The 26517-nt window shown below is 38.6% G+C and overlaps 1 long non-coding RNA gene across 1 annotated transcript in view; it reads left to right on the top strand.

Moving 5' to 3' along the window:
• The first annotated feature begins 7551 nt into the window (after positions 1 to 7551).
• Positions 7552 to 26517, top strand: part of LOC123642303 — a 32735-nt gene continuing 13769 nt past the window's right edge. The window contains exon 1 of the long non-coding RNA XR_006736432.1: positions 7552 to 7651. This is a non-coding gene — a long non-coding RNA (uncharacterized LOC123642303). The remainder of the gene's footprint in view (positions 7652 to 26517) is intronic.

Here is a 26517-nt window from a genome sequence, read left to right as displayed (position 1 = left end):
TTCAGACATAGACTAGATCTAGACACATATGCTCAATTATGGAGTCATTAGCATATAGACAGTATTCAAAACCATTAGACTGGATAAGCTCTGCTAGAAAGAAATCTACTAAATGAATTATCCATTATAAATGTGATATTTATAAACAAAAATTGAGCTGTTACTAGAGTTTATTAAAGACCATAAATTTTCAATATTTTACTAAAGTCTCGCTGCCAAGCCAATCTTGGCAACCCCAATTTGCCTTCTACTGCTCCTGTCCTCACAGAGATAGCTGGAATATCATTATGTTAGGGAATGGACTCTCTGTTGAGCATCAGAGCATCAAATCCTTGGTGTTGTCCTGACTTTGTCATGATTTTTCAATTGATGCTATTCTTCCTCTTTAATTTTAAATTACTGTTAGTTTAGCTTCCCCTTTTTGGTTTAGATTGTTAAGTATCATAGAACATGTAGTGACATATATTTTCAGCAGCAGCATTTTTGTCCTATAATTTGCAAATAACTGATTTTAAGACATGTATACATTGTGATTCAGTTACGACTCAGCCATACCCCTATTGCTGAAGTCAGTGTAAATATTATCTCTCTAACTTTTGTTTTTGTGGTCATACTTCTGTGGTGATGTGTCTGACTGCCTGTGAAGGGGTACTGTTTAAACCACTGACAACACACTCTCAATATGAATGCTATAAATTACTAGGTTATTGTTAATTTTATAAGGCATTGTTTATAATTCAAAACTGCATGAAAGTACATATTTGCCCATCATGGAAATAATAAATGCAAATCCAATGATACAAACACCTGTATATTTATATGTGGGAACAAGAAAAATGGGAAAATTTGTTGTTTATCAGTATGGTGTATGCAAATTGTTCTTAAACAATAGGTAATATGATACAATCAAAGACCCAGTCTTTGGAATCAAAGTGATTTGTCTATATCCTAGCTGTGTGACTTAGGGCAAGACACTTCTCTCTGTTTCAATCTCCTTGTATTTAAATGAAGCAAATACCCACTACCACAAACAGATATTTTGAAGATTAAATGAGATGATAGCATGCCTGGAACAAAGTAAATGATACCTATTACCGATTTTTCCCTAGGTGGTCTCCTATGAGGTAAATTATAGAACTTGCCTTCCCTATGGCCTCTCAAAATTTCAACAGATAGAAAAAAATTATTTGACAATGCAATCTGTCAAGAAACCAAGATCTATCTTTTCTAGAAATTCTGAGTAGAGTTAATTCTATTTTAATAACTGGACAATCTTGTAGGCTCATAAGTTATTTCTTTATCCCAAATTCAGAATGTAAAAGTTCAAGGCCTTGCTTTCAGTTCTTTTTGGTACAGTATGTACCCAGAAGTGGAAAAGGATAGATCATATGGTAAGTCTATTTTTAATTTTTTGAGGAACCACCATACTTTTTTTCATAAGGGCTGCACCATTTTACATTTCCACCAGCAGTGCACAAGTGTTTCAAGACTACTTACTTTTTAATGGCATTTTTAAAATTATAATATACAGTATGAATTTCAAAAAGTAGTAAAGGATAAATGGGCAGCAGACATTATTATTAGTTTCTTGAAGATCCTTCAGAGATAGTCTAGGTCTAGGCACACTTGCTCAATTTTGGAGTCATTAGCATTTAGACAGTATTCAAAACCATGAGACTGGATAAGCTCTGCTAGGAAGAAAGTGTTCATTAAGTGTTTACTATGTGAGGCACTATTCTAAGTGCTTTACAAGTATTATCTCATATAATCCTTACAATAACCCAATGAAATAATTCTTAAACTCCATCTTACAGTAGTTTACCAAAGGCCCTGCAGTTGTTAAGTGCTGGCGCTGGCCTTAGAACCAGAGCAATCTGACACTAACACCTCCCTTCTGAGTTACTCTGAAGCTCATGAAGTTGAAGCATCACCTCCACCCCTCACTCAGCAGGCTCCTTCCTACACTGGGAGAGCTGTAACACTGTGCTTGCATGGCCATATGTTTTTGAAATTTTGCAAAGGTAAAACTGTCTTATCACAGTCAATTAAGACCACTTTTTCTTTCCACTGCAATTACTCCGTATAGGGTGACAGTGGAATGGCTACAGACCTTTCTGGGACCCAGCTAAGGGAAAGTTGAGGATACCTTTAGTTTGGGTCTAATTGGATATTACTATGGTTTGAATGTCCCCTCTGAAACTCCTGTTGAAATTTAATTGCCATTATGACAGTATTAAGAGGTAGGACCATTAAGAGATGATTGGGTCATGAAGGCTCCACTCTCATAAATATTAATAGATTAATGTAGTTATCATTTGAGTGGGGTAGTTATTTCAAGAGTGGGCTTATCATTAAAATGAGTTTGTGCCCCTCTTGCTTGCTCACTCTTCTACCTTTTATGATGACACGACAAGAAGGCCCTCACCAGATGCCAAGCAGATACCAGTGCCATGCCCTTGGACTTCTTCCCAGCCTCCAGAACCAAATAAATTCTTTCCTTTAGAAATTGCCCAGTCTATGGTATTCTGTTATAGCAACACAAGATGGACTAAGATATATACCTCACAATTACTTTCACATATAGTTAATACTAGCCATTCCAGGAGTATTCTTACTGCCCACCATTACAACAGAACCAGCATCGTGACAGGATGGTGCAGAGCCATCAATATTCGTCAATATTCAATATGAATGCATCCTATGGTGCCCAGCACAACAAGAAGAAACAAAGGTTCACAATAATGGAGCCTAAAGTTAGTCTGTAGAAAAATCTTCCAATTATCAGATGTGTAAAACTGTAAAGGGAGGATTTAACACTCATTGCCAGCTAGTCAGAATAGAAGTTCTCTCATGTCAGGGGTATACTCAATAATGCAGCAATTCTTTTCTTTTTTCTTTTTTGATGGAAGTTGTATAAAATAGATTTATCAAAATTTTTGTTTGTAGGGCATATTACTACAAATAGCAAATAAGTCTGCGTGTTGTGTGGTGTCATCTGACACCAAATATGTGTCATTTTTCCAGACCAATTCTCTAATTCTCTGACACCAAATGGATGTCCAACAATTCAATGCAGTCCTGACACTAAGTCCTAGAGTTAGCACTGACCCCACAATCTCACAAGGCTGCCCCCACTTCAGATGCCATCTGCAAATGGGGTGCACAGGATACCCACACTTCTGCCCAACCAACTGTAAATTCAGGGGTTCCCATGATGCTCTCCTTGGGTTCAATAATTCACTACAGTAACTCACAGAACTCAGGAAACTGCTATACTTACTATTATAGTTCTATTATAAAGGATACAGATGAACATTCAGATGAAGAGGTACATATTACAAGGCTGGAAAGGGTCCCAAGCACAGGAGCTTCTGTCCTGTGGAGTCAGGATGTATCGCCCTTTCAACATGTGGATGTGTTCTCCAATTTCAAAGCTCTCTAACTCTCATTATTCCAGAGTTTTTATAACTCAATCTCCAGCCCCCTTCATTTTCCTGGAGGTCAGAGGACCAGGCTAAAAGTTCCCACCCTCTAATCAGTGTTTGGTATTTCTGGTGACCAGCCCTCTATCCTGAGGCTATTAGAAGCCTCAGCCAGAGTCACCTCATTAGTACAAACTCAGATCTGGTCCAAAGGGTCTCCTAATGAATGACAAAAGACACTCCTATCACTCAGGAAATTCCAAGGGTTTTAGGAGCTCTGTGTGAAAAACTAGGGACAAAGACCAAATATATATATATTTTATTATACCACAGTCTGTGTGTGAAGTTGCATATATATCCAAATCAGGACTCTAATTTCTCATTTACTTTACTGAAACCTTTCAAAATATTTTTGCAAATTTCGGTGAAAATAGTATATGAGAGTTTTATCAACTTTTTGAACAAACTTTTTCCATTTTGTTTGTGTTCAGGTTTCTCTTCCAAGTTTTTGAAAATATACCTTAGCATCTTTAGATGTTTTTCGTACCTATATTTCGAGACTTAGACAACTTTATAATAGATAGATTCCTTCACTACATTTTAACTCTTTAAAGAAAAGTTCTCATTGGTATGTGCGCTTATTCCATCTACAAAACAAGAAACAACTGCTATAATTGACACCATCTAGGTTTCTTCTAGAGTATCTTCAGAGTGAACAGATCATCTACAAATAGAATGTTATGAAACAGGAAAAAATCTTGGAAATTAAAAATGAAGTATGAAAAACTTTCAGTAAAAAGATTTTAAGATAAAATAGGAAAGAAAAACCCTGCACAAAATGTAATACAAAAATAGGAAGTCTAACATTTGACAAATAGGAAATCCACAAAGAGAACAGGGAAAGTAGACCAAGAATTAATAGAAAAGAATTGCCTGGAGCTAAAGAACATGAGTCTTCCAGGCTTAAAAGTTCACAAAAGCCTAACATGGTGAGGGGCTCAAGGCCCACACTCAGACAGATTGCTGTGAAATAACAGGACCACAAGGATAAAGAGAGAAAAGCAGGTTACCTGTGAAGCCTGGCATCTGGCAGAGCACATGTCCTGGGGAATGCAGGACACCTGAAGACTGTCAGACACTGCCTTCCAAATGCTGAGGGAATGTGGCTTTACAGCTGTACCACTTAAACTGAAAAGAGAGAATATCACTGAGGATACTATAACATCTATGTGTCCATCATCAAAATCAACATGTTAATAGTTTTTCATTTTTGATTTAGAATTTTTAAACTAAAAAATATAGAGCACCCCTTACTCCAAGGCAATTATTCTCACAAATTGAGTGTAACTTCTTTGTAGTCTATGTCTTCATATTTTGACAACCTGTATGTGTAGCTATAAGCAGTACAGTGGGATTCATGTTTGAAAAGTATCTGAATTAAAATCTTACAGTGTCTCTCCTTCTGCAGTTCGCTTGCCCCCTTCTCTGTCCTATCTCCAAGCAGTGTGGCTCACTGCCAGAGGCATGTCCAGATTTTATGGGGCCTGAAACTTATAAAATTTAAGGGACTTCTTTAAGAAAAAAATATTAAATTATGAATATAAAATTATATCTGACACTAAATTTTATTTAGAGTGAGAAAAGAAATTAAAACAAATTATGTTTCAAAAAGCTGACAGCCAGAGAAACACATTTTTTATTAATTAACTGCATGACACACCTCTGTATACTTATTTTCTCTACAACTTTCATCTGTTTGCTTTTTGTTAGCCTCTTCATAGAACAATGATTTTGTAATATCGTTTTCAGTAGAACAAATGGGAAGATAATTCAGTTTTGTCTCTATGGTTTTTCTTTGCAATTGTAATTTTAAAAAGCTCCTCTTTTTTCACTTTTATTATTTTTAATTGAGACAACAGTACATATTTATGGGGTACAGTGCGCTATTTTAACATGTGGATACAATTTGTAATGATAAAAAAGTTTCTTTCTCCTTCACACATCATTCTTAGTAATAATGCATTCTAAATTGTTAGGATTGTGGTCAACTTTGGGAAAGCCTCTAACTCTGAGTTTTTCCTTTTTCATAGCAACTGTTCTCATTTTGTGGATGCACCATCTTCAATGAGAATAGTAATGATATGATTCTTTTAAATTTGTTCATTTTATTTTATTTTATTTTTGGCTTATTCCTCTGAGTTATCTCTGCTTCCTCCAGTTATTTTTTCTGTTACTTTATCTTGTCCTTTATGTTTTACTAAAATGTCTGGTCACCTTTGATTGTTATGCATGTTTAGGAATGAGGGCAGGACAGAGCTGACTGCGACTTCTGTGTAGGAGGCTAGGTGGGAGCTGTATTACTGAAAGCTTTTCTCCATAATGAGCAGACAGGGAACCAACCATTATACAACCTGATAGAGAGGATAGTCCGAATTCATTCAGTTTCTTTAGAATAAGCCATCTTATTTCTTGCAAGGGTCTGGGGAGAGCCCCACCCTCTGCATACATGGAGGGGTCGGAGGATTGATTATTAAGGTTTCAGCTCTATAGTTTACTTCTGCCAAGAGGATGGTGGTGGCAGAAATATTGGGAACACCAGCATAAACACCTCCGTAATTATTTGCTTCTAAGATCTATCACTTTTTAGGGTGATCCCCCGAAGGGGTCTATTTCACCATCTTCCTTTCAGTGTGTGAAGGTAAATCTTAGAGACAGGTATGTCTCTGGAATTTTGCCTGGAGGCTGCCCAAAGCCCTGAGCTACAAGGCCTTTCCTCTTCCATGCTCACCCCTCAGAAAACACTTCCCAACACTCTTCTTACAAGAGTGTAAGCAAGGTGCAAAGATGTGACAAATAGCAATGCCACATTTTTAATTTTTAAAAACTGGGTCAGTCACAGATCTGAATAACACTGAAACACAGCTGCTTTAGATTTTTTTTTTTTCTTGACAACAAGGTCTAATTATAAGCTGCAAGAACAACTAAATCAGAAGTGTGCATTTAATTAAAATATGAGCGTCATCTTTGGTTGGCAGGTTTTGCATTGACTAAATGGTCCCTGGTCAGACTGGGGGTAGTTTCCAATTTGACTTAGAAACACAGAGCCCCAAATCCTTAGAGTTTGCAGCTTGTAATATGCATGACAAGGCAGGAATGTTCCATACCATCCCAACATGAAGGCAAGGTCAAACTGGTTTTGTCCAGTCTCACTGTGGCTGGGGCCTAAGGGTTTCCCTTCAGGGCACCATAACCCCTTAAGGACGTGGGGTCCTCTCACCTTATGTTCTGGGGCTTACAAGTGTTGATGTTGCTATCACATGAAGGGTCAGATGGGGAAGGAAAGCTGGCTAAGCCTCCAGGGCAGAAGAACTCAATCCAAATCAGATGCCTAGGGGCAACTGAATTTTGCAGGCAGTTGATAACAGACAACAGTATGAGGGACAGCTGGTCACCAAAGCAGTTCCCCTTCATGGTTCCTCCTCCCTCTAACTCTCCCATCCCACCCCCCATTTCAGATTTCTCCACATCTTCCTCTTCTGTGGTCCATGGTAAGGGCCATCCCCACCCTCTTCTCCCACCCTAGCCTGTGGTCATTTATCTGGTCTCTGTGAGCAAGAAAGCCTGCAAGTTTGCAGACCAAACTTTTAGTTTGGAGCAGTATTTCTAGCCTTTGTACGTGGGTGACTCATGTCCATCAGTACAGGCCAAGAGTGGGGATGGGAGCTACCTTTAGGTATGAAATTAACAGGTTTGATGACCTCATCGGTACTCATAGGGCATGGTGAGAGGAGGAACGGTTGTACCTTTTTTTTGTTTGTTTTAAGATTCCCTCCTCTAAACAACATTTTCAAATAATTGACCAACTTCTATTTTATATTGGCGGTCTCCTACTGTATTGTTCCTAGCCACAGTTCGCTGAGTACCTACGAGTACCTAGTGTGCATCAGCACCGTCTTAGATGCTTTTCATTATTTTTATTCCTCTCATCACTCTTGCAAGGTATGTGCACTTGTATCTTCATATTATAAAGAAAACAATGTTCCTAGAGGCGGATTACCTCACTTAAGATAACCCCTGCAAGTAAATATGGAATATGATTTTGGTTCTGTTCCATGGAAAGACGGAGAAGAGGCTGTGTGCAGGATCAAACCAACATCTCCAGACCAGAGTCTCTGTGACAGTGGCGGAAGCATTAAAGAAAGGCCTGCTTGCAGTTCCTTAGCGCACAGGTGAGAAGTGTGCCCACCCCATTCTGTCCTACCTGTATTCCCTATTAGGAGAATAACATTTCTTAGGTATTTACTACATGCAAGTGCTGGATAGTTGACACTTCGTGTCATTTTCTCCTTATTAAACTCCTATGAAATGAGAATTATAATATTATCACCATTTTTTCTGTTAAGGAACTTGATATCAGTGTCATTATGTAACTTTCCCAAGGTCAAATAGCCAGTGAATGGTGGAGCCATAATTTGGACCCAGTTTGGAGTGATTCCAGAGACTGTGTCACGTAGCCTCCGTGAATCAGAACCTATTTCTTTTGAAGCTACTCCTACGGCCCCTTTAAGCTTCGGGACAAACCATTTTGTGACTAAGTATAAGAAAGTTGTCTGTGCTGGTGCTCTTCAGGCCTTCGGGATGAGTTAATCAAATGCTGAGAACTTGGATGACATAATGGTGTCAGTGTCTTAAATCATTTAGAAAAGTTTCCACTTACATTTGTGAAAATCTGCTTCAACTCACTACCAGGCAAGTGGAGCCAAAAGCAGGCAGACAGTCATGTGCTAGCCTGGGGCTCCTCGCGGCAGGGACTGTCTTCATCCACCTGTTTCCATAGCCCCTAATGCAGGAGAACCTGTACACACATCATAATTAGTGCCATTTTTCAAGTGCCTACTATGGACCAGGTAACTTTACAAACATCAACTCACTTAATCCACACAACAATTTTGCAAGACAGAAATGATCATCTCCGTTTCACACACGCAGATGCTAAGGCTCAGAGAGACTAATGAGTAGCAGAACTGGTAAAACTCAGGCTATCTGAGGTTTCTCAGAGGAGGTCATAGTTGAGCTGGCTCCAGGAGGATGCATTTGAAGAAGGAAAATATAAGACAAGGCCTTCTATTAAATAATCAGCAGCAACAGGCACAGAGGCAGAAAAGAGAGTGATCTTGTTCATACCTAATTCAATAGCAATGATTTTTTAAAGATACTCTATTAAGTCTTTCCAAAACATTCAACTTAGTTTTCATAGAAATAATAGCTCAGCTTCTTTTTACACTCATATTTCACAGGTTTACATTGTATGTAATCAAATTACACCATGTGTGCCTGGCAAAAATTGGCTTGTTAGCAAACATCATTGCCTCCTGGTAAGACTTAACTCAATTGGTGCTAAGTCAACATCCTTATGCCTTATGTTTCTCATTTGTAAAGTGGTATTGTTATATGGATTTAATGAGTTAATCTATATAAAGAGCTTTTTAAAGACTCAATAAATGTTTGGGTGCAGAAGCATATAGGTGTACTTTAGCTGATATATTTTCCCAAAAGAATGGAGGGCATCAGTAAACCCCAGCATTTGGTTACATGGAGGAACATTAAGCGGTCCTCCTGTATTATGGGGTGGTTTTATTATACAAGAATGTCTGCTGTGCATAATTGAAAACCTTCCCACTCAAAGGATACCTTCTCATTCCCTGGTTTTCTAATTAAATGTGTGTTTTGTCCTCTGGATACCTAACTCATATCTTATCCAAAAGCCTTCTTATTCACAGGTCTGGCTTGAAGGCAGAAAGCAGCAGAAAAGCAAGGTTTCTCCTTCAACATTTGAATGGCTGTCATAAAACTAAATAAATAACATCCTTTTTATACTCCCAAAGGTACACTTACCATGAGTTTCTTAATCTCTCCTCCACTACACCGAATGTATGTTCAGGTGTATCAGGTTGCAAGGTATACACAAATTCCAAGAGCACTGCTGCCAGCAAAACATGCCATGCTCTCTGCTATTAGAGAACTCTCCAAGTTGACTCCATTTTCCAGTCACCAGCAGCCAATCATAAGCATCCTAGACGTGCTACACTTCTAGTGGAAAAGCTGGCAGGTGAGGCCTTCCAGAGTAATATGACAGAAAGAGCAATGGCTGTAGAGGCAGACATGACTGGATCAAATTCAGGCTTTGCCACTTGTTAGCTGTGTGATTTGGGCAAGTCCCTTAACCTTTCTGGGCCTCACTTTGCTCAACTATACAAGGAATAATCTTTGCTGCATTAAATCCTTGAAAAGATTTAATGTGTTAAGGTAGAAATACACCTAGCACAGGACTGGGGACATAGTGTGTATTCAATGAATATTAGCCATTATTATATGTTATGCTTCAGCATAACTCCAACATTGACCCTTAGGTATAATGAAGCTGTAGAATGTGGTGATTGAAAGCCAGGCTACCTGGGTCCGAATCCCAGATCTTCTACTTCTGACTGGGGAATTTCCTTAAACTCTCTGTGCTTCATTTTCCCTCTGTAAAATGGAAAAAGTAACAGAATAACCCTAAGTCAAAGGGTTGTTGTCAGAATTAAATAAGTTAGTATATGTAAAATGCTTAAATAGTACTTGTAGCACATTAAGAGCTACATAAGTGTCATCTGTTAGGTAATTACTCTATTGTAACTGTCTCTAACTGTGAACAGTGAGACAAGGACTGTCTTTCCTTTCTGTGTCTCCAGGGTAGCAAAGTGATTGGAGCAGACTGATAAATGTCAATTGAATAAATGAATGAAGCATCCCATATGCCATGCTAGTCAAGACTTTCCCTGGAAACGACACTAACCAATCTAAACTAACTAAAGAAAAATTAAGGCAGTTTCTTCTTACTCATGTTTAAATAATCCAGGAATGAATCTTGCTTTAGGAACAGTTAGAACCAAGGACTCAAGTAATTTAAGGAAGATTCTTTCTTTTCCATTGTCTCTAGCATTTCTGTTTTGTTGGCTCTCTCTACGTGGAAGGCATTAGAGCCACCAGCAACCCAGGCCTCAGAGCCAGCCACTTTAGCAAACTCAACAGAAAAAGAGATTTTCCTCTGAAAGATGTGGCGGGGGAATTACGATGTGCCCAGCTTGAGTCATGTACCCACCCCAATATTAGCTTCTGTGGTCAAGAAAATGGGGTAATCTGCTTGGGTAGGTCTGCCTGCCCAGTGTAGAAGGGAAGCGGGAGCCCTGTGCAAACACAGATTTCCCCAAAGGAAAGAATATTCTCTCATGAGGAGGAGAAGAAAGGGATGTTGGGTAAGCAGATACACCAGGTGCCCTGACATAGGTATTAGCCTTAGGTCATTCAGACAGTAAGACTCTGCCTGGTTTTAATAGGTCTTTTAAGAAAGATACCTTAATCTTTCTAAGTGATTATTCCAGATTCCAATAATCCTCACATGAAGCCCTTCCTTAAATCCAGTCTAGTCTAAATTCTTTGGATTTTTATTCAAGGTATTTTTCTTCTTGTTTGTTCTGTTGTAGAAATGAAAAAAAAAATAGCTAGGCAAGTTCTTCCACTCTGTAAACTAACCTGAAGACTTTTTGAGTAGGGATGACAAATAGATTTCATTAATACGGTGCTATCTGGAGTATTGTGGCAAGAAGCCAAGTCCAGTGGGAAAGAAAGCTGTGATCAATTGGTGATGTCTACCTGCCCCAGGTTCTGGAGAGGAGGGTGGTCACACAGTTGGCTGGATTTGCCATCTCTGATTTTTGTAATCCTTCATCTTCAAAAAAAAAAAGGAAGTTTTATCTACTTATAGGACTAAAAATTATTCCCCAGTGAATCAGCAAAGAGAGTGTGATTAGCATTTTTTAGATGCAAAAGAACATTGCAAACCACTCAGCACTCTTCTTGGATTTGCTGAGGTGCCACCTCAGGTGTTAATGAAAATGAGGTGTGACAAAGAGAGAGAATTATTACACTCACCAACAGCCCTACCTTCCACCATGATCTCATCGTCTGGGGCGTGATTACTGACACCAGATCTGCTTTTATGGCTTAGTGGGAGCTGACAGCTAAAGAAGAGCAAATTAGTCTAATTTGCAATAACTTTTCCCATTTGTTTGCTCCACTGATATACACAGACCAGGCTGAAATGTCATCCAGAAGATTTCTATTTTGCCTCTCTCCACACTATCTTTTTTATTACTGTCAACAGAAAAGAAGACAAACTCTGTAAAATAATTTAAGGAGGTTTATTCTGAGCCAAATTTGAGGACCATGACCCGGAGCCACGCCCAAGAAGCCTTGAGCAAGTGGACTTGCTGTGGCTGGGTTACAGTTTGGTTTTATACATTTTAGGGAAACAGGGGTTACAGGTAAAGTCATAAACCAATACCTGGGAGGCATACATTGGTTTGGCCCGAAAAGGTGGGGCATCTCAAAGAGGGAGCTTATAGGTCATAGGTGGGTTTAGGGATTCTTTAGTTGAAAGAGTTAGGCTTTGTCCAAAGACCAGGAATCAGAGGAAAGGAATGCTTGAGTCAAGATAAGGGTCTTCTACCCTTCCTGTGATGCTATATCAGAATTAGTTTGGAAGTAAACCACATCATAAAACCCTGTTTACTGAGATTTTATCATTTGTAGTCATGACTCACCAAGCCCTCTTAGAAAATAATTTTTTGGGGACAAAGAAAAAGATCAGAGTTCAATCCTCATTATGAAAAATTTTAAATAAACAAAATCAAAGAGAATGGTATTTTAAAAATACCAATCACTCAGATTCAACAATTATTAGAATTTTGCCATCCTTTCTTCATCTATCCCTCCCCTTTTTCTATGCAAGTATTTTGAAGTAAATCCCAGACCTCATGTGATTTCCTCCCTAGATACTTCATGGGAATATTTTCTTACCTAACCACACTGCTAGTAACATACCTAACAAAAGTAACAATTCCTTGGTGTCATCTGATTCTTAGACCATTTTCATACTTCCTTGATAACTAAAGAAATGTCTTTTTTATTACTGGTTCACTAGAATCAGGATCCAGACAACGTCCTCACATTGTGTTTGATGGCTATCTTTTGAGTCTTTAAAAATCTAGAACAGTAAGTTTCTCCCCACCAACCCCACTTTTTTTTCATGCCATTGACTTGATCAAACCAATTCAAATGGTCCACAGAATATCTGGATTTCTATTTTTAGATAGAATGTTCTCTATCTGGATATTCTGGATTTATCTATTTAAGTCCTTGTAGTATCACTTAAACTTGAGTTTCTATCCTCTATATTTCATGTAAACTGGAAGGTAGTTTTAAAGGCCATATTAGATTGAGGTTTAGTTGTGTCTGTTTGTTTGTTTTCCCATAAAGGGGGCATCTCAAGAGCCACTGTCTGGCTGTCCCACTCTGAGAGTAATAATCTTGATCAGTGGCTTCCGGTAGTGTGTCAGTCAGGTCTCACTCTTCTAAAGTTCTCCCTAAACCTTTCATCTAATGCTTTCATCCTTTATTTATTTATTTATTTATTTTTGACAGAGTCTCATCCTGTTGCCTGGGCTAGAGTGAGTGTTGTGGCGTCAGCCTAGCTCACAGCAATCTCAAACTCCTGGGCTCAAGTGATCCTCCTGCCTCAGCCTCCTGGGTAGCTGGGACTACAGGCATGTCCCACCACATCTGGCTAATTTTTTCAATTTTTAGTAGAGACAGGGGTCTTGCTCTTGCTCAGACTGGTCTCTAACTCCTGGCCTCAAGTGATCCTCCCACCTCAGCCTCCCAGAGTGCTAGGATTACAGACGTGAGCCACCGTGCCTGGACACTTTCATCCTTTATTGATCTTTGCAAAATGGTGATTTTTAAAAAATTCTGTCATTCCTATCACATTTATTAACTGGGATTTGTCTGTAAAGAAGAACTTTTCCTCATCAATTAGGGCTATTTGGTCACTCTGAAATGCAGATTGTATTGGAAAGGCAGGATAATGCTTATTTTCCTTTAATTGCCAATTTTCCTGGTAAAGATTAGATACCACCAATAGTATCCAGTGAATTTATTTATTTATTTGTTTTGGCATTCTCCCTTTCCTGCTCATGAATACATTAGGTTTTTATATATTCTATGTATTTTAATTGAATGCAATTATTCCTTTTTTGGATAAATTATCCCATCTTTGGCCAATTGGAGCCCCTTCTTGTAGGCTCTGGAGTCCTTTTGATACAACCCCCTGATCTTTGATGACTTCATAGTTTTTGGCTCAGCAAGATGCTCCAGGCTCATCTTGTACATGTACTGCCCCAGACTTGGAACCAGCCACCCAAGAAGTTCTGATTCCTTTTCATGAGGAAGGGCATTTAGGGACCACAATCTGGGCACTAGAGGTGGCTGGTTCATTGCTCATGGGTTTTTAGTACTTCTAGGCCTTTCTGAAAAGTACAAAAATAGGATATATATACTTTTTAAAAGGAAAAAAGAATCATGAGTTTATGCTGATATCTCTAATACAAGTTTAATATTAAGATTTATTTATATTAATGCCTTTGAGTTTATATGTCTCTTCTCTTACCAGGAAAATCTTAGTTCCTAACAACATTAACATAATTACAACATAACATAATTATTACTTTATCCTACACTATATAGAAAATAGTTTCAAAATACTAATATAAAGACTTCTACTAGCAATATAACTATTAATTGAAGTGTGAGATTTCTTTGCATTTCTTTGTCCTCATATTCTACTCTGTATGTACTATAACAAATTTGTATTGTAAATGCTTGAAATAATTGTCTTCTCTGTGCTACATCATTAACTTAGTATACAGTTATATTCATTATTTTCAGTTTGTTTTTAAATCTTAGAAATTGTCTTTTGAAATTAAATTTAATTTTTGAATGTGTAAGATACATTTATGAGATTCCAGTGTCAAAAATGTATAACAAATATATTCAGAGAAGTCTCTTTTCCATCCCTGTCTCTTCCATCCTATAATATACTATGTTCAATCATATGATATTGCCAATATTCAACCTTTTTACCTGGAAAAAATGGCAATATCTATGGTTGAGCCATATATATCCCCACCCTTTCTTACAGAAGAGATAGCTACTATATACATTATTTTGCACTGCTATGGTTTAAGTGTCCCCTCCAAAACTCAGGGTGAAATTTAATTGCCATTGGGATGGTATTAAGAGGTGGGACCTTTAAGAGGTGAATCAGTCATGAGGTCATGAATAGATTAATGCCATTACTGCAGGAGTGGGTTTGTTATTGTTGGAGTTTGGCCCCCCTTCTCCCCCCTTTGTCTTGTCTATGCCTTCTCGCCCTGTGATGCTCCTGCCATGTTATGAGGCGGCAAGAAAGCCCTCACCAGATGCAGCCCCTCACTCTTGGACTTCCCAGCCTCCAGAACCAAAAGCCAAATAAATATCTTTTCTTTATAAATTACTCAGTCTGTAGTATTCTGTTATTGCAGCAGAAAACAGACTAAGACATCCACTGTGCCTTGTTTACTTATATATATTCTGGAGATTATTCTAGAACATACTGTATATAAAGATCCTCCTTCATTTTTAGGCATATTGTCTTCCATGTGTGTATTGATGTTCTGTAATTTTTATTCACCTATTCTCTATGACTGGATATTTTGACAATTTCTAATCTTTTGCTATTACAAATAATGCGTCTATAAATAACCTTGTGGGTATATCATTTCATATTTTAATGCAGTCCACAATCAATAAGTAAAAGTCCACCCTATCTAAAAGAGGCTTCCCCCTGCCATACCCAGCCTAAGTGATTCATTCTGGTGGACATTTGTCATGGTCTTTGGGAATCAGGCACCTTTTGAACACCCTTCTGATGTTTGGAGAATTTTCCTTTTTTGAGTCCCACCAAGACAGAAGGCAGAATACTTCTTCCCTTTCCTCCTCTTTGCAGCGGGGACACAGGCATGTGACTGGTACTCCTCCAGTCACACTCACTTGTGTGAGAAGTTGGAGAGGGGACAATGTGAGGGACAAGTCTGCATGGAGCATTCCTTTTGCTGGGAGCAGATCCCTGCGGTTTGGAGGGACTGAAATGGTTTGTAAGACTGAGTTCCTGACAAAGAAGTGGCATTGATGCCTTCAGCAGCAGCAGTTGCAGTCAAATTGAGCTCCTGGCAGCATATGGTTGCTGAGTGGTAATGGGCAGTGGCCAGTTTTCTCATCTGGCCAGTTGCGCTGCATAATTTTGGGTGATTTTCTTGGAAGCTTAGCCTCACGATTGTTTCCTCCAGCCTTCCCAACAATTCTATGAGTCACCCAATAGCCTTTTAATAAACCTCTTTTCTGCTTAATCTGTCAGCATCAGCTTCTGTCACTTGCAGGAAATAGCTGATGTAGTAGATCCTGAAGGTCGGGGGTGGGGGGAATCATTTTAAGTAGCACAAGGGCCTGATCATCCTCTCACTTGCTCTCCCACCCTTCTCCCTCCACCTTCTTGGATAGAAGGGACTGTGGTCTTTAAGGGCCCAGCAGCTCTTCTGCAAGAAGCTACTTTGAAAACAGTCAAAAGAAGCAGAGTGTTTTTCTCTGGTTGCTGGAAGGGAAGAAGAGGGCCAGATGTTGGTGGTTGAGATTAAGTCAGCAGGGGCCCAGCAGAGCTCCTGGGGTCTAGAGAGCAGAAGGGTGGTGAGACCAACAGACAGAGCAGAGGATTAAGGGTAAGACTCCCCATTCCCATCCCAAAGGCTCCTTGAGGGATAATTGGAGCAGGAGATCCTGAGCAAAAGACAGAACTTGCAGATAATCAAGAAGGTGGGTCTAAAGAAGCAGGACTTGGGACAATCTTGTGATTGGACCCATCTGGACCCAGTGGCAGGCTAGACCAGGTCATGTGTATTAAGGCAGATAACCTGTTGTCTGTCGTTGATGGCAAATATTTCCCCCCAGTTTGTCATTTGTCCTTCCATTTTGTGTTTGTTGAAATAGATGCCGGGCGCGGTGGCTCACGCCTGTAATCCTAGCTCTGGGAGGCCGAGGCGGGTGGATCGCTTGAGGTCAGGAGTTCGAGACCAGCCTGAGCAAGAGTGAGACCCTGTCTCTACCAAAAATAGAAAGAAATTATCTGGCCAACTAAAAATATATATACAAAAAAATTAGCCGGGCATGGTGGCTCTTGCCTGTAGTCCCAGCTACTCGGGAGGCTGAGGCAGTAGGATCCCTTAAGCCCAGGAGTCTGAGGTTGCTGTGAGCTAATGCCACGGCACTCACTCTAGCCCAGGCAACAAAGTGAGACTCTGTCTCAAAAAAAAATAAAATAAATAAAAATAAAAATGAAATAGATATTTTAACTTTGTATATAGTCAATTCTAAGGATATTTTTCTTTGTGATATCTTCCATTGCTTTTGTATTTAGATAACTTCTTCCCTTTCCAAAAATATATTAAAGGCCAGGCACAGTGGCTCATGCCTGTAATCCTATCAATAGCCTATCAACGGCCTCTGGGAGGCCGAGGTAGGAGGATCTCTTGAGCTCAGGAGTTCAAGACCAGCCTGAGCAAGAGCAAGACCCCGTCTCTACTAAAAATAGAAAAAATTATTCAGACGTGGTGGTGCATGCCTGTAGTCCCAGCTACTCAGGAGGCTGAGGCAGGAGGATTGCTTGAGCCCAGGAGTTTGAGGTTGCTGTGAGCTAGGCTTGATGCCACAGCACTCTAGCCCAGGCAAGACTCTGTCTCAAAAAAAGAAAAAGGAAAGAAAGAAAAAGAGTTTAATATTTTCTTTTCATTTTTTTAAACAGTTTTATTTTTTACATTTAATCAAATTTTATTCTATCATTCATTTTGGTGTATAGTATGATCACCATATATCTTGATGCTTGAACAAAGCTGATAGGCTAAAAACAAGTTTTGTTTTGCAATAATGAGATATAATTCTTTACCTAAAAACTTACCAGGGATATGAAAAAATATCTAGTGAAGGTGAGCACGAAGGAAAATGGTACCCTTAAAGTGTTGCTTTTGATTTTCAGTTCTGTTCAAGAGCCTACAGTTAAATAAATAGAAAAGAAAGAGAGAAAGAGAAAGAGAAAGAAAAAGAGGGTACATATTGATTAAGGGAAACAGGAAACATCAACTAAATACTTATGTGGAACTTGATTAGGTCATGATTCAAACTAGCTAATTAAAAAAAAATTATGAGATACTTGGAATGAGAACACTAACTGTACATTTGGTGATGATAAAGAATAATTCTTTTTTTCGTTAGGTGTAATAATTGTGGATATGTTTAAAATAGGATCTTACCTTTAAAAGATACATACTAAAAGATATGCTCTCTGGGATTTCTGTCAAAATAATGCTCTGGTGGGAGGGAGGGAAGGAAAAAAATGAAACAAGATTGGCTGCAAGTCCTTAATTGTTGAAGCTGGGTGATGGGTATGTGAGGGTTTATCATACTCTTCTTCTTTTGTAGATATATATGAATGTTTGAATTTTTCCATAATAAAAAGTTTAAAAATGAGGATTTAAAAAATATAATGGCAGTGAAGTAGCAATGGAAGTTGTTAAATATCCCCAATCAGGTAAAGCTCCAGGTTCTCTGAGGGGCACATTTGGACCAGATCAGAGCCTTGCTTAATCAGGCTGAGTCTATGGACATCAGCTACAGCAAATCTTTACTGAGAGCCTTCTGTGCGTCAAGACCAATGAGAGAGAAAAGTTGTTCCATAGCGAGAGAGAGAGAGGTGCAATGTACCAGTTATAAATAAACATATATTATTTGTGTAATTTTAAAAATACACCTTTATCAAGAAAAGAATAAAATATAATCAGACCATGTTGTATCACTGTTTAAAATGCTCCACTAGTTTTCTAATTATCATCAGGAAAAAGGCCCTCAGCCAGGACTGCCTCACGTCTGGACTTTGCCTTCTTCCCCAGCCCTACCTCCTGTCCCTCCCCACACACTTGAAACTCCAGCCACAGGAAGGGACTTACAGTTCCCAGAACATGCCTTGTGGAGTTTACACTCTACTGGGGAAGTTTCATCCATTCAACAACATTCACTGATCTCCTAATATGACTCAGGCCCTATGCCAGAGTGCATGCCCTGCTTGGTCTCTTCACTGCTTGGACCGCCTTTCTCCCTCATCAGTTCATTCTTCAAGTTTCATCTTACTTGTCATCTTCTCTTGAGAAACCTTCTTCAAACCATCCAAGCTGAGCAAGCTGTCCCTTTTCTGTGTTCTCTGTGTACAGGGGCTTTGGGGGAGGTAAGGGGACATGTCTTATTTCTCCCACTAGATTCTGAGAGCAGGGATAAAAATCCTGTTTATTCACAGTATGTGACTTGAGGCCTGAGTCATACCAGAAGATCGATGAGTGCTTGTTGACTGACTGAATGAATGAAGCCTCCTTACTAGAATGTAAACCCACAAGGGCAAGGATTTTTGTCGTTTTGTTTTGCTTTATCCTTAGCACGTGGAACAGTACCTGACACATAAATATTATTATTTAATAAATAATTAAAATTACCTGTCAAAGTAAAAGCAACATGTCTATGTTAAGGCTCAAATCCCAACTGACCATTTGCCAGTGGTCAGCCTATCTGTGGATTAGCAGAAGACTTTGGTCCAGGGCTTAAAAACAAATTAAAGACAAAAAGTATTTGGGAGGATGAATACAATGGAATGTTTTCCAAATTTTATTGAGTTAGTAACTTGGATTTAAAAGTGTAAAATAAAAACCTATCTCTAAGTCCAAGAGTGATCAGGACATTTGCTAACTTGTTTTTACATGCATTGTTTTAGAGGTCACTAAACAAAATGTTAATTTTAGTTCACAAAATGAAATCAAAAAATATTTTTAGAACTTGAGAAGATTCTTATCTGGAGCAGGTCATTTTCCGGTACCATTTATTTCTCAACTGGCCATGGAAGGGTGTCAGTATGTGCCTATATTGCCTATGGACCTACAGAAATATATGCAGCGAGGGAGCACTCATGATTTCCTGCATCTGGAACAGCCGGGGCCCAAGGGAAGCCTTACATCATGAATGACATCACCTTAGTGATCTAATTTCTAAAAGACAATGGAAGAATTTCTTCTTGCCCAAACCTTACAGTGGTTTGGACCAGTAACTGCATAGTGGGATGATGGGAGGGCTCCATGGACAAAGGACAATTGTTGGCCTTCCCTTGGCAGAAGGGTGGTTTACAAAGTGATCTTTCTCGGGAGTCTGCCTGGGACTGATTATACACCCCAAGACAGGTGCATTTACATAAGCAAGGCAGAATTGCATTCAATTTGGATTTCTTTTCTTTTTGAAATCATCTTTCTCTGGAACTGTCCTCTCTAAAAATCACTAGAACAACAGGAGGGAAAAGCGAGATCTTGAACTCCCCAGGGAATCAGGCTGCATTTCCTTCCCCTTTCTTTCCTGGTCCACCTTTGCAAGGTTGCCATCCGCTGGGACCTCTTTTGAGAGGAGGTTTTATTCCCCCTCTTTCTTTCAGGATCCTGCCTCACATAATCTTCACTGGCTTTTCACAAAGAAAAGTAGGACTCCCATTTATTGTATCCAATCTACCGCTACATTCAGCCTTGAAAATAGCATGCAGCATATTATCCTCTAACAGGGACACAAATAGCAGAATGGAGCCTATTTTCCATGAGGCTGATTTTTGCTAATCTAACACATTTATTCTCTAACACCCTTTCATGGCCAGATGAGAAATATGTAGTATCAGAAAGGACAGTGTCTCTTGGTATGCAACATAGAAATGTATATAAAATAGATAATATTGAGGTCTTAATGTGAAAATAGCTCAATAAATTGTGGAGGGACAGTAGGACCACTTTGTAGTATTGTCAAAATGTACTCTACTTATATCCTTTGACCCAACAATTCTGCTATCGGATTCTAGTGGACAGAATGCACCTGGGAGCAAAAGCATATGAATGACATTATTGATTGAATTACATCTATAGAACCCTATGAACTGACATAAAAAGAGACATTATATATTATAATGTGGAAAAAGAAAATTGCAGATACATATATTAATGTATATGTGTGATTTCATTTTTGTTAAACAAACCACCCCATATGTATGTGGATGCATATACCTACATATATTTATAGATGTAAAGAAAAAGCCTGGATAGATAGACACTAAATTCTCAATTACTTCCTTTTTCTGGAAAGTGAGATTGGATAATGTGGTGAAGGGAAATTTCACTCTTTACTTCATACACTTTGGATTATTTAAGTTTATTTAAAAAAAACAATAAAGGAAATTAAGAATAACTGGATTGGTATAAGGTAGTCAATTTATAGAGCATTTATTTTGTGCCAGACATGTGATAGACACTTTATATATAACATCTCACATATTCCTCCAACATTCCGAAGAAGGTAATATTATCCCTATTTACAGATGGAAAAACAGATTCAGAGAAGTGAGTACCTTGCCCAAAGTCACAGGACTAGTCAGTAGAAAAGCTGGGATTCAAACTTAGGCCTTTCTGATGCCAAAGCCAAGATCTTTCCATTGGTCTGACAATGCTCTCATATGACATAGTCCTGGCTCTGTAGACAGGCTTATTAACACTGCCACACTGCTGCTGAACGTTAAGTTTATTTTTTAAAACTTATTATGGAAAATGTCATGTGCACACAAAAAGGGAAGGAATAGTATAATGAGTCCCATGTGCCCATTATCACCCAGAATTAATAATTATTAATATTCTGTGTCATTGTTTTATCTATCCCCACACACATATTTTGGGGAGAGAGCATTTTAAAGCAAATTCAAGGTATTATATTTTATCATAAATATTTCAATCTCTAAAAGATAAGAACTTAAAAAAACCCCACAATATCATTATCACACAAAAAGTTAACAATAATCCCTTAATATTATCTAATATCCAATCCATGTAAATTTTCCCAGATTGTCTCCAAAATGTCTTTTGTAATTTGTATTGTTATATATGTCTCTTAAGTCTTTAAGTCCTCTTGAAATTCTAATTTTCTAATTTTCCTGCTCCCCTCTCTGTTTTTTTTTCAGACAGGATCTCACTCTGTCACCTGCCTGATGGAGTGCAGTGGTGGGATCACAGCTCACTGCAGCCTGGAACTCCTGGGCTCAAGCAATCCTACTGCCTCAGCCTTCCAAGTAGCTGGGACTACATGTGTGCACTACCATGCCCAGTTAATTTTTTAATTTTTTGTAGAGACAGGGTCTCACTATGTTGCCCAGGCTGGTCTCAAACTCCTGGCCTCAAGCAATCCTCCCTTCTCAGCCTCTCAAAGTACTGAGATTACAGGCATAAGCTACACAGTGCCTGGCCTTCCTTTTTCTTCATACCACTTAGTTATTGAAGAAATTGTGTCATTTCTCTCATGGAATTCCCATCTTCTTGATGTGATATTTTATACTTTATATTCCTTTTTTTTTCTTTCTCTGGAGAAGGAGTTTCACTCTGTCTCCCAGCTAGAGTGTAGTGGCATCATCATAGCTCACTGCAACCTCAGACTCCTGGGCTCAACCTCAGCCTCTCAAGTAGCTGGGACTACAGGTGCTCACCACCATATTGTTTTACTTTTTGTAGAGACAGGGTCTTGCTCTGTTGCTCAGGCTGGTCTCAAACTCCTGATCTCAAGCAATCCTCCCACCTTGGCTTCCCAGAACGCTAGGATTACAGGTGTGAGCCACTGCACTGGCCTGATATTATATTTTACATTCTTATGGTGTCAATTTGCATGCTTCTCTCTTCTTCATATTTGTCACAAACTGCTGGTTAGAAGATTAAGTTCAGGTTCAATTATTTTGGCAAGAGTATCTCTTAATTGGTGTTGTATACTTCCTACTACATTATATCAGGAGGCAATTAATATCTGGCCATCCCACTTTAAATAAAGCTAAGATTATACAGTAGGTTCAGGGATTGTCAGCTTGATGCATCCAATATGAAGTTTCTTATCAACCTTTCACCCAATAATTTTAGTAACCACTGATGATTTTTGCCTATATACATTATTTCATTAGGGATTAAGTTCATTTTTAAGCCTACAAGAGCTGGATATTTTTAAACACCATCCTAAGATAGCCATACTATTAATATATCTTAGTTTTGGGGCTAGGTATCAAAAAATCCTTTATTATCTATCATGTGTTTTACAAGAGTAATTGAGTTTTTAGCCTATTTTCCTAAGACTATCAGTATTGTGCAACCCCATAAACCCCATTTAGGATCATTTTGCTACTTAGATTGACATTTTTATTAATCTATTTGGAATTTTTATCCATGCTGCTTCTTTTTTTTTTTTTTTTTTAGTTACACTGGATCAGAGAATATCTGTGCTTCAATTCCTAAACAATTTATAAAAAGGAAGAAGGTAGGGGCAAGGGGGTAGAAAAAATATTGCCAGTTCTTCTGATAAATGCCTCAGTAAGCCATTTAAACATCTTTGAATCCTTTTTAATTTCATGTACAGAGGAACCTTATGCATTAGAAAAGGATGTGATTTTAAGTCTCAGTGATTCTAAGTCTGTTCGTATTCACTCCTCATTTATTGTGGCTTCTGTCCTGGGCCAGGTTCCGAAAGTAAACAGAGGGAAGGCCCAGGTCCTGCCTTCAGTTCACAATCACCTACCCTGATATAACAGAAATCCCCAGAAGGCTCTTGGGGTACAGGAAAGAGAGACTCCCAGACTACAGAATCAGGGGAAGCTGCTGAAAGGAGATGTTTAGCTGAGTTTTGAAGAATGAGTGGAAAGTAACTAACGGGAGGGCATTCCAGGAAAAGAGAAAACCTATACAAAGGCATGGAGGCAGGAAAGAATAGGCCCTTTCAAAGCACTGCTCACGGTTTTGTATGGCTGGAGAATAAGGTTTACAGGGAGTGGCAGCTGTGCTAGAGGCGAGATGGCCAGGTCATGTGGAGCCCTGTCAGCCAGGCTAAAGGGTTAGGATGTCCCTGAAGGACTTTAAGCAGAACATGTTGTGACAGAGTCTGATTTATCGTGCATATTTTTCCACAGGACATTATTTTTTTCTTTTTTTTTCCTATTGACAGGAAATTCACATAACATATAATTAACTATTTTAAGGTGAACAACTCTGTAGCATTTAGCACATTCACGATGTTGTACAACCACCATCTCTTCAGGTTCTAAAACATTTTCATCACCCCAAAAGGAAACCCCGTGCCCATTAAGCACTTACTCCCCATTCCCTTCTCTCCCTAGCCTCTGACAACCACAGACAGCCGCTTTCTGTCCCTGCAGATTTACCTATTTCCTCAGTACATTTTTCTTTCATCGCCTCTCCTCCCCTCCCCTCCCCTCCCCTCTCCTACCCTCTCCTCTCCTCTCCTCTTTTTTCTTGACTCAGGCTCCCTCTGTCACCCAGGCTAGAGTGCAGTGAGTGCAGTGGCATCATCACAGCTCACAGCAACCTCAAACTCCTAGGTTCAAGCAATCCTCCTGCCTCACTCTCCCAAGTAGCTGGGAGTAGCTGGGACTACAGGCACACATCACCACGCCCAGCTAATTTTTCTATTTTTCATTTTTCTTTTTAAAAATTAGGCAAGTAATATGGTTTCATTATAGAAGAATCAAAATACAGATGAACAAAAAGAGGAAAATAAATATTGTTATAATCTTAGCATCATGAGTAAATTTTGTATGCTATGTGTCCTTCTAAACAATTTTCTCTGAGTCTCTTTCCCTACCTCGCCCAACCCCCACGTATTTTATAAGGTCTTCCAACCTTCTGGAGTCTCCCCAACCTTTGAGATATAAAAGAATTGTGCTCAAATCCCTATCCTATGAATGGTGTGAAATCCAAGTCCCTACCAATATCCCTAAAGGGTCTTATTTTGTCGGGGAGGGGGATGCTATGTTTCTTCTGATCACCTCTAGCTCTGGTTTGCTGCCTTGATCTCCACCCCTCATCTCCCCTCCTGGGCACCTTGTCCCTTCTTCTATGCTATATCACCCTGTTGGACACTTCCTCAACTCCTTCTTTCCCCAAAATATGGCCTAAGCAAGGCTGTATGTTTAGCAAACATTTAGGAAATATTTGGCAGAAGAGAGGCTAGCTTATTTTGAAGCTCAGAGAACAAGTTGAAACTGAGTATTATTAATAGAAAACCAGTCTTTTAAGAGTCCATCAGTCATTCTAATCACTGGAAAATTCTCATTGGCCACTCCTCCACCAGCTGCCCAGCCTCTCTCCCTCCCTGCCTTCCTCCTTTTTCCATTTTCCAGGTTTAATCTCCTGTAGCAGTGAACTCGAAAGCACTCATTTCCAATTCCCATTTCCTTTTGTACAAGGCACTCCATTGCTCCTTTTGTTTTGCTTCAACCAGTAGAGATTCTAAATCATTCTGCTAAATCTAAACAGTCTCTCTCTGTAAGAATGCTATGGCCAGATTGTCAAACTAACAATTTTTTCCCCTATTGGCTGCATTTCCATACTGCCTTGTTATTTTAAATATCCTTCCTTAATTTGTCTAGCAGATTTTCAGGTTCCTACTGGAAAACCTCCTGTGAAAAACTAACTAAATAAATATCCTTCCTTAAAATTTTTTTTGTTCCTAAACATTCTTCTACTTCTTTTTAAATGACTATATACATGCCGTGTTTTTGGACAATTCATTATGATAGACAGTACTGTGATATATATTAAGGATATCAAGAAGATTAGTAGACATATATATTAATATATATCTCCTTAATTATTTCTTTGCTATTCATTCCTAGTAGTAGAATACCCTCCATAACGACTGTATAAGTTTATATACCCCAAAATATTTGAAAGTGACTAAATCTCCAAATTCTTCTTAATAGTGCATATATTTATTTTTTTTCCTTTGTGATTTTAATTTGCATTTCTTTGATTAAAAGTGAAGTTGATAAATGCTTAAGGTGATAGATATCCCTGATTCAATCATTACACATGCAGCGTATCATGCTTATATCAAATATAACATGTATCCTGTAAATATGTATAACTATTATGTATACATAAAATTTTTTTAATTAAAAATTTTAAAAGATGAAGAACTTTTTTCATGTTTATTGGTCATTGGGGAGTGTTCTTATGTAAAATGACTTTTTCTAGCCAACTGTATGTGTTCTACTTTATTTTATTTTTAGGCTACTGAAGCAAAGCAGTGGGAGTGGAGAAGTATTTTCATTTGTTGATTTGAAGAAGGTCTTTGAATGTTAAAGGCAGAAATCTTTGGTTAAGAATACTTTCCAATGTCATTTGTCTTTCAACTTAGTTTATGGTAAATTTTTTCTGTATATAATAAACATAATTATATTTTTATATAACCAAATCTATCACTTTATGCTTTCAGCCTTTAGTTTCATGTTTAGAAAATTATCCCTTACCCCAAGGTTTTGTAAATATTCATCTTTATTTTCTTCTACTTACATTAAAATTTTTAATCCTTGTGAAATTTATCTATGTGAGTTTAGATGTAACTTTTCTTAATGGTTAGAGAGTTCACCTTAATAGTCTCTTCACTGACACGAGGTATGTATTAATATTTGGATGTATTTCTGAACTGTCTATTTTTGAGCTAGAACAGGAATGTTTTAATTATTGTACCTTGCTGGTTCACTTCAATATCTGGAAGGGAAAGATTTTTTCAGTACTGTTCTTCCTAAAAATATGCTTCACATTATTTATTTATTTATTTATTTATTTATTTATTTTTTTTTTTTTTTTGAGACAGAGTCTCACTTTGTTGCCCGGGCTAGAGTGAGTGCCGTGGCGTCAGCCTAGCTCACAGCAACCTCAGACCCCTGGGCTTAAGCGATCCTACTGCCTCAGCCTCCCGAGTAGCTGGGACTACAGGCATGAGCCACCATGCCCGGCTAATTTTTTTGTATATATGTTTTTAGTTGGCCAGATAATTTCTTTCTATTTTTTTTAGTAGAGACGGGGTCTCACTCTTGCTCAGGCTGGTCTCGAACTCCTGACCTCGAGCGATCCACCCGCCTCGGCCTCCCAGAGCTAGGATTACAGGCGTGAGCCACCGCGCCCGGCCTATTTATTTTTCTAAATAAACTTTAAAATAGATTTTTTGTCACATCCTGAAAAAA

The sequence above is a fragment of the Lemur catta genome, chromosome 7 (genome assembly GCF_020740605.2).
Source record: "Lemur catta isolate mLemCat1 chromosome 7, mLemCat1.pri, whole genome shotgun sequence".
In the NCBI taxonomy this organism is placed as follows: domain Eukaryota; kingdom Metazoa; phylum Chordata; class Mammalia; order Primates; family Lemuridae; genus Lemur; species Lemur catta.
Note: the sequence above shows the minus strand (reverse complement) of the source record. Positions and strands in the feature narration are given on the sequence as shown.